Source organism: Oncorhynchus clarkii, unplaced genomic scaffold (genome assembly GCF_045791955.1).
Source record: "Oncorhynchus clarkii lewisi isolate Uvic-CL-2024 unplaced genomic scaffold, UVic_Ocla_1.0 unplaced_contig_12682_pilon_pilon, whole genome shotgun sequence".
Taxonomy (NCBI): Eukaryota; Metazoa; Chordata; class Actinopteri; order Salmoniformes; family Salmonidae; genus Oncorhynchus; species Oncorhynchus clarkii.
The window spans coordinates 74,124-91,714 of NW_027258053.1; the positions used below are offsets into that span (position 1 = coordinate 74,124).

General features: G+C 41.4%; 1 protein-coding gene and 10 non-coding genes across 14 annotated transcripts in view; all 11 read left to right on the forward strand.

The window, feature by feature from the left end:
* LOC139394652 (transmembrane protein 19-like) overlaps window positions 1-17,591 on the forward strand; it is a 41,043-nt gene that overhangs the window by 16,907 nt on the left and 6,545 nt on the right. The window lies entirely within an intron of this gene.
* Window positions 787-859, forward strand: trnak-cuu (transfer RNA lysine (anticodon CUU)). Its single transcript has one exon. It is a non-coding gene; the product is annotated as a tRNA-Lys (tRNA).
* On the forward strand, window positions 2,481-2,553 carry trnak-cuu (transfer RNA lysine (anticodon CUU)). The gene has a single exon. It is a non-coding gene; the product is annotated as a tRNA-Lys (tRNA).
* trnak-cuu (transfer RNA lysine (anticodon CUU)) lies at window positions 3,323-3,395 on the forward strand. The gene has a single exon. It is a non-coding gene; the product is annotated as a tRNA-Lys (tRNA).
* On the forward strand, window positions 4,028-4,100 carry trnak-cuu (transfer RNA lysine (anticodon CUU)). The gene has a single exon. It is a non-coding gene; the product is annotated as a tRNA-Lys (tRNA).
* trnak-cuu (transfer RNA lysine (anticodon CUU)) lies at window positions 6,371-6,443 on the forward strand. Its single transcript has one exon. It is a non-coding gene; the product is annotated as a tRNA-Lys (tRNA).
* On the forward strand, window positions 7,076-7,148 carry trnak-cuu (transfer RNA lysine (anticodon CUU)). Its single transcript has one exon. It is a non-coding gene; the product is annotated as a tRNA-Lys (tRNA).
* trnak-cuu (transfer RNA lysine (anticodon CUU)) lies at window positions 11,812-11,884 on the forward strand. Its single transcript has one exon. It is a non-coding gene; the product is annotated as a tRNA-Lys (tRNA).
* Window positions 12,443-12,515, forward strand: trnak-cuu (transfer RNA lysine (anticodon CUU)). The gene has a single exon. It is a non-coding gene; the product is annotated as a tRNA-Lys (tRNA).
* On the forward strand, window positions 15,231-15,303 carry trnak-cuu (transfer RNA lysine (anticodon CUU)). Its single transcript has one exon. It is a non-coding gene; the product is annotated as a tRNA-Lys (tRNA).
* On the forward strand, window positions 17,356-17,428 carry trnak-cuu (transfer RNA lysine (anticodon CUU)). Its single transcript has one exon. It is a non-coding gene; the product is annotated as a tRNA-Lys (tRNA).

A 17,591-nucleotide genomic window follows, 5' to 3' on the forward strand; every position in this document is an offset into this window, starting at 1 on the left:
ACATGTTGGTGTGTTATTTACCAACCTGGTCTAACAGTTATTACATGTTGGTGTGTTATTTACCAACCTGGTCTAACAGTTATTACATGTTGGTGTGTTATTTACCAACCTGGTCTGACAGTTATTACATGTTGGTGTGTTATTTACCAACCTGGTCTGACAGTTATTACATGTTGGTGTGTTATTTACCAACCCGGTCTGACAGTTATTACATGTTGGTGTGTTATTTACCAACCTGGTCTGTCAGTTATTACATGTTGGTGTGTTATTTACCAACCTGGTCTGTCAGTTATTACATGTTGGTGTGTTATTTACCAACCTGGTCTGATAGTTATTACATGTTGGTGTGTTATTTACCAACCTGGTCTGACAGTTATTACATGTTGGTGTGTTATTTACCAACCTGGTCTGACAGTTATTACATGTTGGTGTGTTATTTACCAACCTGGTCTGACAGTTATTACATGTTGGTGTGTTATTTACCAACCTGGTTTGAGTTATTACATGTTGGTGTGTTATTTACCAACCTGGTCTGACAGTTATTACATGTTGGTGTGTTATTTACCAACCTGGTCTGACAGTTATTACATGTTGGTGTGTTATTTACCAACCTGGTCTGACAGTTATTACATGTTGGTGTGTTATTTACCAACCTGGTCTGACAGTTATTACATGTTGGTGTGTTATTTACCAACCTGGTCTGATAGTTATTACATGTTGGTGTGTTATTTACCAACCTGGTCTGACAGTTGTGTTATTTTGGGATGTTGTGGGTTGTATCTCCAAGCCTGGCTAGCTCAGTCGGTAGAGCATGAGACTCTTAATCTCAGGGTCGTGGGTTCGAGCCCCACGTTGGGCGCTGAACTTTTGATTTGGATACCATTGATCCTCAGAGGCTTGGGGCTCGTTTCCTGGACACAGATTATAGTCCTCCACTGGAAAGCACTACATCTGAACAATATCAAATGGACATGTTTTCTAGACTAGGACTTCATGGGTGTCTGGGAAATCAGCCTTAGAGGTATAGTGGTTAATACACATGTAACATAGATGACCAGTATTGGTTGACTGTGTTGCTTCATCACCCTAGGGATAAGTACTAGGGTGATGAAATAGAGGACTGCTGAAATCCAAGAGGCAAGGTTGGTTCACACCCTGAGATCTGTCAATGGGCAGGGTTGGTTCATACCCTGTGAGATCTGTCAGTGAGCAGGGTTGGTTCATACCCTGAGATCTGTCAGTGAGCAAGGTTGGTTCACACGCTGAGATCTGTCAGTGAGCAAGGTTGGTTCACGCCTTGTGAGGTCTGTCAGTGGGCAGGGTTGGTTCAGACCCTGTGAGGTCTGTCAGTGGGCATGGTTGGTTCAGACCCTGTGAGGTCTGTCAGTTATTACATGTGAGGTCTGACAGTTATTACATGTTGGTGTGTTATTTACCAACCTGGTTTGACAGTTATTACATGTTGGTGTGTTATTTACCAACCTGGTCTGACAGTTATTACATGTTGGTGTGTTATTTACCAACCTGGTCTGACAGTTATTACATGTTGGGCTGGTGTGTTATTTACCAACCTGGTCTGACAGTTATTACATGTTGGGCTGGTGTGTTATTTACCAACCTGGTCTGACAGTTATTACATGTTGGTGTGTTATTTACCAACCTGGTCTGACAGTTATTACATGTTGGTGTGTTATTTACCAACCTGGTCTGACAGTTATTACATGTTGGGCTGGTGTGTTATTTACCAACCTGGTCTGACAGTTATTACATGTTGGTGTGTTATTTACCAACCTGGTCTGACAGTTATTACATGTTGGTGTGTTATTTACCAACCTGGTCTGACAGTTATTACATGTTGGTGTGTTATTTACCAACCTGGTCTGACAGTTATTACATGTTGGGCTGGTGTGTTATTTACCAACCTGGTCTGACAGTTATTACATGTTGGTGTGTTATTTACCAACCTGGTCTGACAGTTATTACATGTTTGTGTGTTATTTACCAACCTGGTCTGACAGTTATTACATGTTGGTGTGTTATTTACCAACCTGGTCTAACAGTTGTTACATGTTGGGCTGGTGTGTTATTTACCAACCTGGTCTGATAGTTATTACATGTTGGTGTGTTATTTACCAACCTGGTCTGACAGTTATTACATGTTGGTGTGTTATTTACCAACCTGGTCTGACAGTTATTACATGTTGGTGTGTTATTTACCAACCTGGTCTGACAGTTATTACATGTTGGTGTGTTATTTACCAACCTGGTCTGACAGTTATTACATGTTGGTGTGTTATTTACCAACCTGGTTTGACAGTTATTACATGTTGGTGTGTTATTTACCAACCTGGTCTGACAGTTATTACATGTTGGTGTGTTATTTACCAACCTGGTCTGACAGTTATTACGTGTTGGTGTGTTACTTACCAACCTGGTCTGACAGTTGTGTTATTTTGGGATGTTGTGGGTTGTATCTCCAAGCCCGGCTAGCTCAGTCGGTAGAGCATGAGACTCTTAATCTCAGGGTCGTGGGTTCGAGCCCCACGTTGGGCGCTAACCTTTAGATTTGAAAGCCTTTCTTCTGATAAATGCGAGCAAATCAGATTTTATTTGTGTGTGTGTGTGATATGATACACAAGACCAGTCAAATGTTGACTCACCTACTCATTCAAGGGTTTATTTTTAATACATTTACAACGATTTCTCCATACCTGTTTTCGCGTTGTCATTATGGGGTATTATGTGTCTCTAGACTAGTCATTTCCCAACCTGGTCTGACAGTTATTACATGTTGGTGTGTTATTTACCAACCTGGTCTGGCAGTTATTACATGTTGGTGTGTTATTTACCAACCTGGTCTGACAGTTATTACATGTTGGTGTGTTATTTACCAACCTGGTCTGACAGTTATTACATGTTGGTGTGTTATTTACCAACCTGGTCTGACAGTTATTACATGTTGGTGTGTTATTTACCAACCTGGTCTGACAGTTATTACATGTTGGTGTGTTATTTACCAACCTGGTCTAACAGTTATTACATGTTGTTGTGTTATTTACCAACCTGGTCTGACAGTTATTACATGTTGGTGTGTTATTTACCAACCTGGTCTAACAGTTATTACATGCTGGTGTGTTATTTACCAACCTGGTCTGACAGTTATTACATGTTGGTGTGTTATTTACCAACCTGGTCTGACAGTTATTACATGTTGGTGTGTTATTTACCAACCTGGTCTGACAGTTATTATCTGTTGGTGTGTTATTTACCAACCTGGTCTGACAGTTGTGTTATTTTGGGATGTTGTGTGTTGTATCTCCAAGCCTGGCTAGCTCAGTCGGTAGAGCATGAGACTCTTAATCTCAGGGTCGTGGGTTCGAGCCCCACGTTGGGCGCTGACCTTTTGATTTGGATACCATTGATCCTCAGAGGCTTGGGGCTCGTTTCCTGGACACAGATTATAGTCCTCCACTGAAAAGCACTACCTATGAACAATATCAAATGGACATGTTTTTTAGACTAGGACTTCATGGGTGTCTGGGAAACCAGCCTTAGAGGTATAGTGGTTAATACACATGTAACATAGATGACCAGTATTGGTTGACTGTGTTGCTTCATCACCCTACGGATAAATACATGGGTGATGAAATAGAGGACTGTTGAAATCCAAGAGGCAAGGTTGGTTCGCACCCTGAGATCTGTCAGTGAGCAAGGTTGGTTCACGCCCTGTGAGGTCTGTCAGTGGGCAGGGTTGGTTCAGACCCTGTGAGGTCTGTCAATGGGCAGGGTTGGTTCAGACCCTTCGAGGTCTGTCAATGGGCAGGGTTGGTTCAGACCCTGTGAAGTCTGTGAGTGGGCATGGTTGGTTCAGACCCTGTGAGGTCTGTGAGTGGGCATGGTTGGTTCAGACCCTGTGAGGTCTGTCACTGAGCAGGGTTGGTTCAGACCCTGTGAGGTCTGGCCAGTGGGCAGGGTTGGGTCACGCCCTGTGAGGTCTGTATGTGGGTGGTGTTAAATAGTGATGCAAGCCCGGCTAGCTCAGTCGGTAGAGCATGAGACTCTTAATCTCAGGGTCGTGGGTTCGAGCCCCACGTTGGGCGCTAACCTTTAGATTTGAAAGCCTTTCTTCTGATAAATGCGAGCAAATCAGATTTTATTTGTGTTTGTGTGATATGATACACAGTACCAGTCAAACGTTGACTCACCTACTCATTCAAGGGTTTATATGTAATACATTTACAACAATTTCTACATACCTGTTTTCGCGTTGTCATTATGGGGTATTATGTGTAGATTGCTGAGGATATTTTATCTAATCCATTTGAGAATAACGCTGTAAGGTAACACATTTGGGGGAAAACCAAGGGGTCTGAATACTTTTAGAAGGAACTTGGATATAAGCAATGAGTAATGACTAAACTAATGTTTATAATGGTGTTTTTATGCTTTGTAATGGCTTTGTCCTATCACAAATGGAGGATCAGGGTATAGGACAGGATCAAAGGTCATGTCATGCTGCCATGAAGCTTGTTAACAGGAAGTATAAGTATTTCTGCATATTCAGGCTACGTCTGGTAGGCTCTGTCTCTCAACCTGGTCTGACAGTTATTACATGTTGGTGTGTTATTTACCAACCTGGTCTGACAGTTATTACATGTTGGTGTGTTATTTACCCACCTGGTCTGACAGTTATTACATGTTGGTGTGTTATTTACCAACCTGGTCTGAGTTATTACATGTTGGGCTGGTGTGTTATTTACCAACCTGGTCTAACAGTTATTACATGTTGGTGTGTTATTTACCAACCTGGTCTGACAGTTATTACATGTTGGTCTGTTATTTACCAACCTGGTCTGACAGTTATTACATGTTGGTGTGTTATTTACCAACCTGGTCTGACAGTTATTACATGTTGGTGTGTTATTTACCAACCTGGTCTAACAGTTATTACATGTTGGTGTGTTATTTACCAATCTGGTCTGACAGTTATTACATGTTGGTGTGTTGTTTACCAACCTGGTCTGACAGTTATTACATGTTGGGCTGGGGTTATTTACCAACCTGGTCTGACAGTTATTACATGTTGGGCTGGGGTTATTTACCAACCTGGTCTGACAGTTATTACATGTTGGGCTGGTGTGTTATTTACTAACCTGGTCTAACAGTTATTAAATGTTGGTGTGTTATTTACCAACCTGGTCTGAGTTATTACATGTTGGTGTGTTATTTACCAATCTGGTCTGACAGTTATTACATGTTGGTGGGTTATTTACCAACCTGGTCTGACAGTTATTACATGTTGGGCTGGTGTGTTATTTACCAACCTGGTCTGACAGTTATTACATGTTGGTGTGTTATTTACCAACCTGGTCTGAGTTATTACATGTTGGTGTGTTATTTACCAACCTGGTCTGACAGTTGTTACATGTTGGTGTGTTATTTACCAACCTGGTCTGACAGTTATTACATGTTGGGCTGGTGTGTTATTTATCAACCTGGTCTGACAGTTATTACATGTTGGGCTGGTGTGTTATTTACCAACCTAGTTTGACAGTTATTACATGTTGGTGTGTTATTTACCAACCTGGTCTGACAGTTATTACATGTTGGGCTGGTGTGTTATTTACCAACCTAGTTTGACAGTTATTACATGTTGGTGTGTTATTTACCAACCTGGTCTGACAGTTGTTACATGTTGGTGTGTTATTTACCAACCTGGTCTGACAGTTATTACATGTTGGTGTGTTATTTACCAACCTGGTCTGACAGTTATTACATGTTGGTGTGTTATTTACCAACCTGGTCTGTCAGTTATTACATGTTGGTGTGTTATTTACCAACCTGGTCTGACAGTTGTGCTATTTTGGGATGTTGTGTTATTTACCAACCTGGTCTGACAGTTATTACATGTTGGTGTGTTATTTACCAACCTGGTCTGAGTTATTACATGTTGGTGTGTTATTTACCAACCTGGTCTGACAGTTGTTACATGTTGGTGTGTTATTTACCAACCTGGTCTGACAGTTATTACATGTTGGGCTGGTGTGTTATTTATCAACCTGGTCTGACAGTTATTACATGTTGGGCTGGTGTGTTATTTACCAACCTAGTTTGACAGTTATTACATGTTGGTGTGTTATTTACCAACCTGGTCTGACAGTTATTACATGTTGGGCTGGTGTGTTATTTACCAACCTAGTTTGACAGTTATTACATGTTGGTGTGTTATTTACCAACCTGGTCTGACAGTTATTACATGTTGGTGTGTTATTTACCAACCTGGTCTGACAGTTATTATCTGTTGGTGTGTTATTTACCAACCTGGTCTGACAGTTGTGTTATTTTGGGATGTTGTGTGTTGTATCTCCAAGCCTGGCTAGCTCAGTCGGTAGAGCATGAGACTCTTAATCTCAGGGTCGTGGGTTCGAGCCCCACGTTGGGCGCTGACCTTTTGATTTGGATACCATTGATCCTCAGAGGCTTGGGGCTCGTTTCCTGGACACAGATTATAGTCCTCCACTGAAAAGCACTACCTATGAACAATATCAAATGGACATGTTTTTTAGACTAGGACTTCATGGGTGTCTGGGAAACCAGCCTTAGAGGTATAGTGGTTAATACACATGTAACATAGATGACCAGTATTGGTTGACTGTGTTGCTTCATCACCCTACGGATAAATACATGGGTGATGAAATAGAGGACTGTTGAAATCCAAGAGGCAAGGTTGGTTCGCACCCTGAGATCTGTCAGTGAGCAAGGTTGGTTCACGCCCTGTGAGGTCTGTCAGTGGGCAGGGTTGGTTCAGACCCTGTGAGGTCTGTCAATGGGCAGGGTTGGTTCAGACCCTTCGAGGTCTGTCAATGGGCAGGGTTGGTTCAGACCCTGTGAAGTCTGTGAGTGGGCATGGTTGGTTCAGACCCTGTGAGGTCTGTGAGTGGGCATGGTTGGTTCAGACCCTGTGAGGTCTGTCACTGAGCAGGGTTGGTTCAGACCCTGTGAGGTCTGGCCAGTGGGCAGGGTTGGGTCACGCCCTGTGAGGTCTGTATGTGGGTGGTGTTAAATAGTGATGCAAGCCCGGCTAGCTCAGTCGGTAGAGCATGAGACTCTTAATCTCAGGGTCGTGGGTTCGAGCCCCACGTTGGGCGCTAACCTTTAGATTTGAAAGCCTTTCTTCTGATAAATGCGAGCAAATCAGATTTTATTTGTGTTTGTGTGATATGATACACAGTACCAGTCAAACGTTGACTCACCTACTCATTCAAGGGTTTATATGTAATACATTTACAACAATTTCTACATACCTGTTTTCGCGTTGTCATTATGGGGTATTATGTGTAGATTGCTGAGGATATTTTATCTAATCCATTTGAGAATAACGCTGTAAGGTAACACATTTGGGGGAAAACCAAGGGGTCTGAATACTTTTAGAAGGAACTTGGATATAAGCAATGAGTAATGACTAAACTAATGTTTATAATGGTGTTTTTATGCTTTGTAATGGCTTTGTCCTATCACAAATGGAGGATCAGGGTATAGGACAGGATCAAAGGTCATGTCATGCTGCCATGAAGCTTGTTAACAGGAAGTATAAGTATTTCTGCATATTCAGGCTACGTCTGGTAGGCTCTGTCTCTCAACCTGGTCTGACAGTTATTACATGTTGGTGTGTTATTTACCAACCTGGTCTGACAGTTATTACATGTTGGTGTGTTATTTACCCACCTGGTCTGACAGTTATTACATGTTGGTGTGTTATTTACCAACCTGGTCTGAGTTATTACATGTTGGGCTGGTGTGTTATTTACCAACCTGGTCTAACAGTTATTACATGTTGGTGTGTTATTTACCAACCTGGTCTGACAGTTATTACATGTTGGTCTGTTATTTACCAACCTGGTCTGACAGTTATTACATGTTGGTGTGTTATTTACCAACCTGGTCTGACAGTTATTACATGTTGGTGTGTTATTTACCAACCTGGTCTAACAGTTATTACATGTTGGTGTGTTATTTACCAATCTGGTCTGACAGTTATTACATGTTGGTGTGTTGTTTACCAACCTGGTCTGACAGTTATTACATGTTGGGCTGGGGTTATTTACCAACCTGGTCTGACAGTTATTACATGTTGGGCTGGGGTTATTTACCAACCTGGTCTGACAGTTATTACATGTTGGGCTGGTGTGTTATTTACCAACCTGGTCTAACAGTTATTAAATGTTGGTGTGTTATTTACCAACCTGGTCTGAGTTATTACATGTTGGTGTGTTATTTACCAATCTGGTCTGACAGTTATTACATGTTGGTGGGTTATTTACCAACCTGGTCTGACAGTTATTACATGTTGGGCTGGTGTGTTATTTACCAACCTGGTCTGACAGTTATTACATGTTGGTGTGTTATTTACCAACCTGGTCTGAGTTATTACATGTTGGTGTGTTATTTACCAACCTGGTCTGACAGTTGTTACATGTTGGTGTGTTATTTACCAACCTGGTCTGACAGTTATTACATGTTGGGCTGGTGTGTTATTTATCAACCTGGTCTGACAGTTATTACATGTTGGGCTGGTGTGTTATTTACCAACCTAGTTTGACAGTTATTACATGTTGGTGTGTTATTTACCAACCTGGTCTGACAGTTATTACATGTTGGGCTGGTGTGTTATTTACCAACCTAGTTTGACAGTTATTACATGTTGGTGTGTTATTTACCAACCTGGTCTGACAGTTGTTACATGTTGGTGTGTTATTTACCAACCTGGTCTGACAGTTATTACATGTTGGTGTGTTATTTACCAACCTGGTCTGACAGTTATTACATGTTGGTGTGTTATTTACCAACCTGGTCTGTCAGTTATTACATGTTGGTGTGTTATTTACCAACCTGGTCTGACAGTTGTGCTATTTTGGGATGTTGTGTTATTTACCAACCTGGTCTGACAGTTATTACATGTTGGTGTGTTATTTACCAACCTGGTCTGAGTTATTACATGTTGGTGTGTTATTTACCAACCTGGTCTGACAGTTGTTACATGTTGGTGTGTTATTTACCAACCTGGTCTGACAGTTATTACATGTTGGGCTGGTGTGTTATTTATCAACCTGGTCTGACAGTTATTACATGTTGGGCTGGTGTGTTATTTACCAACCTAGTTTGACAGTTATTACATGTTGGTGTGTTATTTACCAACCTGGTCTGACAGTTATTACATGTTGGGCTGGTGTGTTATTTACCAACCTAGTTTGACAGTTATTACATGTTGGTGTGTTATTTACCAACCTGGTCTGACAGTTATTACATGTTGGTGTGTTATTTACCAACCTGGTCTGACAGTTATTACATGTTGGTGTGTTATTTACCAACCTGGTCTGACAGTTGTTACATGTTGGTGTGTTATTTACCAACCTGGTCTGACAGTTATTACATGTTGGTGTGTTATTTACCAACCTGGTCTGACAGTTATTACATGTTGGTGTGTTATTTACCAACCTGGTCTGACAGTTATTACATGTTGGTGTGTTATTTACCCACCTGGTCTGATAGTTATTACATGTTGGTGTGTTATTTACCAACCTGGTCTGAGTTATTACATGTTGGTGTGTTATTTACCAACCTGGTCTGACAGTTATTACATGTTGGTGTGTTATTTACCAACCTGGTCTGATAGTTATTACATGTTCGTGTGTTATTTACCAACCTGGTCTGATAGTTATTACATGTTGGTGTGTTTTTTACCAACCTGGTCTGACAGTTATTACATGTTGGTGTGTTATTTACCAACCTGGTCTGACAGTTATTACATGTTGGTGTGTTATTTACCAACCTGGTCTGATAGTTATTACATGTTGGTGTGTTTTTTACCAACCTGGTCTGACAGTTATTACATGTTGGTGTGTTATTTACCAATCTGGTCTGACAGTTATTACATGTTGGTGTGTTGTTTACCAACCTGGTCTGACAGTTATTACATGTTGGGCTGGGGTTATTTACCAACCTGGTCTGACAGTTATTACATGTTGGGCTGGGGTTATTTACCAACCTGGTCTGACAGTTATTACATGTTGGGCTGGTGTGTTATTTACCAACCTGGTCTAACAGTTATTAAATGTTGGTGTGTTATTTACCAACCTGGTCTGAGTTATTACATGTTGGTGTGTTATTTACCAATCTGGTCTGACAGTTATTACATGTTGGTGGGTTATTTACCAACCTGGTCTGACAGTTATTACATGTTGGGCTGGTGTGTTATTTACCAACCTGGTCTGACAGTTATTACATGTTGGTGTGTTATTTACCAACCTGGTCTGAGTTATTACATGTTGGTGTGTTATTTACCAACCTGGTCTGACAGTTGTTACATGTTGGTGTGTTATTTACCAACCTGGTCTGACAGTTATTACATGTTGGGCTGGTGTGTTATTTATCAACCTGGTCTGACAGTTATTACATGTTGGGCTGGTGTGTTATTTACCAACCTAGTTTGACAGTTATTACATGTTGGTGTGTTATTTACCAACCTGGTCTGACAGTTATTACATGTTGGGCTGGTGTGTTATTTACCAACCTAGTTTGACAGTTATTACATGTTGGTGTGTTATTTACCAACCTGGTCTGACAGTTGTTACATGTTGGTGTGTTATTTACCAACCTGGTCTGACAGTTATTACATGTTGGTGTGTTATTTACCAACCTGGTCTGACAGTTATTACATGTTGGTGTGTTATTTACCAACCTGGTCTGTCAGTTATTACATGTTGGTGTGTTATTTACCAACCTGGTCTGACAGTTGTGCTATTTTGGGATGTTGTGTTATTTACCAACCTGGTCTGACAGTTATTACATGTTGGTGTGTTATTTACCAACCTGGTCTGAGTTATTACATGTTGGTGTGTTATTTACCAACCTGGTCTGACAGTTGTTACATGTTGGTGTGTTATTTACCAACCTGGTCTGACAGTTATTACATGTTGGGCTGGTGTGTTATTTATCAACCTGGTCTGACAGTTATTACATGTTGGGCTGGTGTGTTATTTACCAACCTAGTTTGACAGTTATTACATGTTGGTGTGTTATTTACCAACCTGGTCTGACAGTTATTACATGTTGGGCTGGTGTGTTATTTACCAACCTAGTTTGACAGTTATTACATGTTGGTGTGTTATTTACCAACCTGGTCTGACAGTTATTACATGTTGGTGTGTTATTTACCAACCTGGTCTGACAGTTATTACATGTTGGTGTGTTATTTACCAACCTGGTCTGACAGTTGTTACATGTTGGTGTGTTATTTACCAACCTGGTCTGACAGTTATTACATGTTGGTGTGTTATTTACCAACCTGGTCTGACAGTTATTACATGTTGGTGTGTTATTTACCAACCTGGTCTGACAGTTATTACATGTTGGTGTGTTATTTACCCACCTGGTCTGATAGTTATTACATGTTGGTGTGTTATTTACCAACCTGGTCTGAGTTATTACATGTTGGTGTGTTATTTACCAACCTGGTCTGACAGTTATTACATGTTGGTGTGTTATTTACCAACCTGGTCTGATAGTTATTACATGTTCGTGTGTTATTTACCAACCTGGTCTGATAGTTATTACATGTTGGTGTGTTTTTTACCAACCTGGTCTGACAGTTATTACATGTTGGTGTGTTATTTACCAACCTGGTCTGACAGTTATTACATGTTGGTGTGTTATTTACCAACCTGGTCTGTCAGTTATTACATGTTGGTGTGTTATTTACCAACCTGGTCTGACAGTTGTGCTATTTTGGGATGTTGTGGGTTGTATCTCCAAGCCCGGCTAGCTCAGTCGGTAGAGCATGAGACTCTTAATCTCAGGGTCGTGGGTTCGAGCCCCACGTTGGGCGCTGACCTTTTGATTTGGATACCATTGATCCTCAGAGGCTTGGGGCTCGTTTCCTGGACACCGATTATAGTCCTCCACTGAAAAGCACTACCTATGAACAATATCAAATGGACATGTTTTTTAGACTAGGACTTCATGGGTGTCTGGGAAACCAGCCTTAGAGGTATAGTGGTTAATACACATGCAACATAGATGACCAGTATGTGTTGACTGTGTTGCTTCATCACCCTACGGATAAATACATGGGTGATGAAATAGAGGACTGTTGAAATCCAAGAGGCAAGGTTGGTTCGCACCCTGAGATCTGTCAGTGAGCAAGGTTGGTTCACGCCCTGTGAGGTCTGTCAGTGGGCAGGGTTGGTTCAGACCCTGTGAGGTCTGTCAATGGGCAGGGTTGGTTCAGACCCTTCGAGGTCTGTCAATGGGCAGGGTTGGTTCAGACCCTGTGAGGTCTGTCACTGAGCAGGGTTGGTTCAGACCCTGTGAGGTCTGGCCAGTGGGCAGGGTTGGGTCACGCCCTGTGAGGTCTGTATGTGGGTGGTGTTAAATAGTGATGCAAGCCCGGCTAGCTCAGTCGGTAGAGCATGAGACTCTTAATCTCAGGGTCGTGGGTTCGAGCCCCACGTTGGGCGCTAACCTTTAGATTTGAAAGCCTTTCTTCTGATAAATGCGAGCAAATCAGATTTTATTTGTGTTTGTGTGATATGATACACAGTACCAGTCAAACGTTGACTCACCTACTCATTCAAGGATTTATATGTAATACATTTACAACAATTTCTACATACCTGTTTTCGCGTTGTCATTATGGGGTATTATGTGTAGATTGCTGAGGATATTTTATTACATGTTGGTGTGTTATTTACCAACCTGGTCTGACAGTTATTACATGTTGGTGTGTTGTTTACCAACCTGGTCTGACAGTTATTACATGTTGGGCTGGGGTTATTTACCAACCTGGTCTGACAGTTATTACATGTTGGGCTGGGGTTATTTACCAACCTGGTCTGACAGTTATTACATGTTGGGCTGGTGTGTTATTTACCAACCTGGTCTAACAGTTATTAAATGTTGGTGTGTTATTTACCAACCTGGTCTGAGTTATTACATGTTGGTGTGTTATTTACCAATCTGGTCTGACAGTTATTACATGTTGGTGGGTTATTTACCAACCTGGTCTGACAGTTATTACATGTTGGGCTGGTGTGTTATTTACCAACCTGGTCTGACAGTTATTACATGTTGGTGTGTTATTTACCAACCTGGTCTGAGTTATTACATGTTGGTGTGTTATTTACCAACCTGGTCTGACAGTTGTTACATGTTGGTGTGTTATTTACCAACCTGGTCTGACAGTTATTACATGTTGGGCTGGTGTGTTATTTATCAACCTGGTCTGACAGTTATTACATGTTGGGCTGGTGTGTTATTTACCAACCTAGTTTGACAGTTATTACATGTTGGTGTGTTATTTACCAACCTGGTCTGACAGTTATTACATGTTGGGCTGGTGTGTTATTTACCAACCTAGTTTGACAGTTATTACATGTTGGTGTGTTATTTACCAACCTGGTCTGACAGTTGTTACATGTTGGTGTGTTATTTACCAACCTGGTCTGACAGTTATTACATGTTGGTGTGTTATTTACCAACCTGGTCTGTCAGTTATTACATGTTGGTGTGTTATTTACCAACCTGGTCTGACAGTTGTGCTATTTTGGGATGTTGTGTTATTTACCAACCTGGTCTGACAGTTATTACATGTTGGTGTGTTATTTACCAACCTGGTCTGAGTTATTACATGTTGGTGTGTTATTTACCAACCTGGTCTGACAGTTGTTACATGTTGGTGTGTTATTTACCAACCTGGTCTGACAGTTATTACATGTTGGGCTGGTGTGTTATTTATCAACCTGGTCTGACAGTTATTACATGTTGGGCTGGTTTGTTATTTACCAACCTAGTTTGACAGTTATTACATGTTGGTGTGTTATTTACCAACCTGGTCTGACAGTTATTACATGTTGGGCTGGTGTGTTATTTACCAACCTAGTTTGACAGTTATTACATGTTGGTGTGTTATTTACCAACCTGGTCTGACAGTTATTACATGTTGGTGTGTTATTTACCAACCTGGTCTGACAGTTATTACATGTTGGTGTGTTATTTACCAACCTGGTCTGACAGTTGTTACATGTTGGTGTGTTATTTACCAACCTGGTCTGACAGTTATTACATGTTGGTGTGTTATTTACCAACCTGGTCTGTCAGTTATTACATGTTGGTGTGTTATTTACCCACCTGGTCTGATAGTTATTACATGTTGGTGTGTTATTTACCAACCTGGTCTGAGTTATTACATGTTGGTGTGTTATTTACCAACCTGGTCTGACAGTTATTACATGTTGGTGTGTTATTTACCAACCTGGTCTGATAGTTATTACATGTTCGTGTGTTATTTACCAACCTGGTCTGATAGTTATTACATGTTGGTGTGTTATTTACCAACCTGGTCTGACAGTTATTACATGTTGGTGTGTTATTTACCAACCTGGTCTGTCAGTTATTACATGTTGGTGTGTTATTTACCAACCTGGTCTGACAGTTGTGCTATTTTGGGATGTTGTGGGTTGTATCTCCAAGCCCGGTTAGCTCAGTCGGTAGAGCATGAGACTCTTAATCTCAGGGTCGTGGGTTCGAGCCCCACGTTGGGCGCTGACCTTTTGATTTGGATACCATTGATCCTCAGAGGCTTGGGGCTCGTTTCCTGGACACCGATTATAGTCCTCCACTGAAAAGCACTACCTATGAACAATATCAAATGGACATGTTTTTTAGACTAGGACTTCATGGGTGTCTGGGAAACCAGCCTTAGAGGTATAGTGGTTAATACACATGCAACATAGATGACCAGTATGTGTTGACTGTGTTGCTTCATCACCCTACGGATAAATACATGGGTGATGAAATAGAGGACTGTTGAAATCCAAGAGGCAAGGTTGGTTCGCACCCTGAGATCTGTCAGTGAGCAAGGTTGGTTCACGCCCTGTGAGGTCTGTCAGTGGGCAGGGTTGGTTCAGACCCTGTGAGGTCTGTCAATGGGCAGGGTTGGTTCAGACCCTTCGAGGTCTGTCAATGGGCAGGGTTGGTTCAGACCCTGTGAAGTCTGTGAGTGGGCATGGTTGGTTCAGACCCTGTGAGGTCTGTGAGTGGGCATGGTTGGTTCAGACCCTGTGAGGTCTGTCACTGAGCAGGGTTGGTTCAGACCCTGTGAGGTCTGGCCAGTGGGCAGGGTTGGGTCACGCCCTGTGAGGTCTGTATGTGGGTGGTGTTAAATAGTGATGCAAGCCCGGCTAGCTCAGTCGGTAGAGCATGAGACTCTTAATCTCAGGGTCGTGGGTTCGAGCCCCACGTTGGGCGCTAACCTTTAGATTTGAAAGCCTTTCTTCTGATAAATGCGAGCAAATCAGATTTTATTTGTGTTTGTGTGATATGATACACAGTACCAGTCAAACGTTGACTCACCTACTCATTCAAGGGTTTATATGTAATACATTTACAACAATTTCTACATACCTGTTTTCGCGTTGTCATTATGGGGTATTATGTGTAGATTGCTGAGGATATTTTATTACATGTTGGTGTGTTATTTACCAACCTGGTCTGACAGTTATTACATGTTGGTGTGTTATTTACCAACCTGGTCTGACAGTTATTACATGTTGGTGTGTTGTTTACCAACCTGGTCTGACAGTTATTACATGTTGGGCTGGGGTTATTTACCAACCTGGTCTGACAGTTATTACATGTTGGGCTGGGGTTATTTACCAACCTGGTCTGACAGTTATTACATGTTGGGCTGGTGTGTTATTTACCAACCTGGTCTAACAGTTATTAAATGTTGGTGTGTTATTTACCAACCTGGTCTGAGTTATTACATGTTGGTGTGTTATTTACCAATCTGGTCTGACAGTTATTACATGTTGGTGGGTTATTTACCAACCTGGTCTGACAGTTATTACATGTTGGGCTGGTGTGTTATTTACCAACCTGGTCTGACAGTTATTACATGTTGGTGTGTTATTTACCAACCTGGTCTGAGTTATTACATGTTGGTGTGTTATTTACCAACCTGGTCTGACAGTTGTTACATGTTGGTGTGTTATTTACCAACCTGGTCTGACAGTTATTACATGTTGGGCTGGTGTGTTATTTATCAACCTGGTCTGACAGTTATTACATGTTGGGCTGGTGTGTTATTTACCAACCTAGTTTGACAGTTATTACATGTTGGTGTGTTATTTACCAACCTGGTCTGACAGTTATTACATGTTGGGCTGGTGTGTTATTTACCAACCTAGTTTGACAGTTATTACATGTTGGTGTGTTATTTACCAACCTGGTCTGACAGTTGTTACATGTTGGTGTGTTATTTACCAACCTGGTCTGACAGTTATTACATGTTGGTGTGTTATTTACCAACCTGGTCTGTCAGTTATTACATGTTGGTGTGTTATTTACCAACCTGGTCTGACAGTTGTGCTATTTTGGGATGATGTGTTATTTACCAACCTGGTCTGACAGTTATTACATGTTGGTGTGTTATTTACCAACCTGGTCTGAGTTATTACATGTTGGTGTGTTATTTACCAACCTGGTCTGACAGTTGTTACATGTTGGTGTGTTATTTACCAACCTGGTCTGACAGATATTACATGTTGGGCTGGTGTGTTATTTATCAACCTGGTCTGACAGTTATTACATGTTGGGCTGGTGTGTTATTTACCAACCTAGTTTGACAGTTATTACATGTTGGTGTGTTATTTACCAACCTGGTCTGACAGTTATTACATGTTGGGCTGGTGTGTTATTTACCAACCTAGTTTGACAGTTATTACATGTTGGTGTGTTATTTACCAACCTGGTCTGACAGTTATTACATGTTGGTGTGTTATTTACCAACCTGGTCTGACAGTTATTACATGTTGGTGTGTTATTTACCAACCTGGTCTGACAGTTGTTACATGTTGGTGTGTTATTTACCAACCTGGTCTGACAGTTATTACATGTTGGTGTGTTATTTACCAACCTGGTCTGTCAGTTATTACATGTTGGTGTGTTATTTACCCACCTGGTCTGATAGTTATTACATGTTGGTGTGTTATTTACCAACCTGGTCTGAGTTATTACATGTTGGTGTGTTATTTACCAACCTGGTCTGACAGTTATTACATGTTGGTGTGTTATTTACCAACCTGGTCTGATAGTTATTACATGTTTGTGTGTTATTTACCAACCTGGTCTGATAGTTATTACATGTTGGTGTGTTATTTACCAACCTGGTCTGACAGTTATTACATGTTGGTGTGTTATTTACCAACCTGGTCTGTCAGTTATTACATGTTGGTGTGTTATTTACCAACCTGGTCTGACAGTTGTGCTATTTTGGGATGTTGTGGGTTGTATCTCCAAGCCCGGCTAGCTCAGTCGGTAGAGCATGAGACTCTTAATCTCAGGGTCGTGGGTTCGAGCCCCACGTTGGGCGCTGACCTTTTGATTTGGATACCATTGATCCTCAGAGGCTTGGGGCTCGTTTCCTGGACACCGATTATAGTCCTCCACTGAAAAGCACTACCTATGAACAATATCAAATGGACATGTTTTTTAGACTAGGACTTCATGGGTGTCTGGGAAACCAGCCTTAGAGG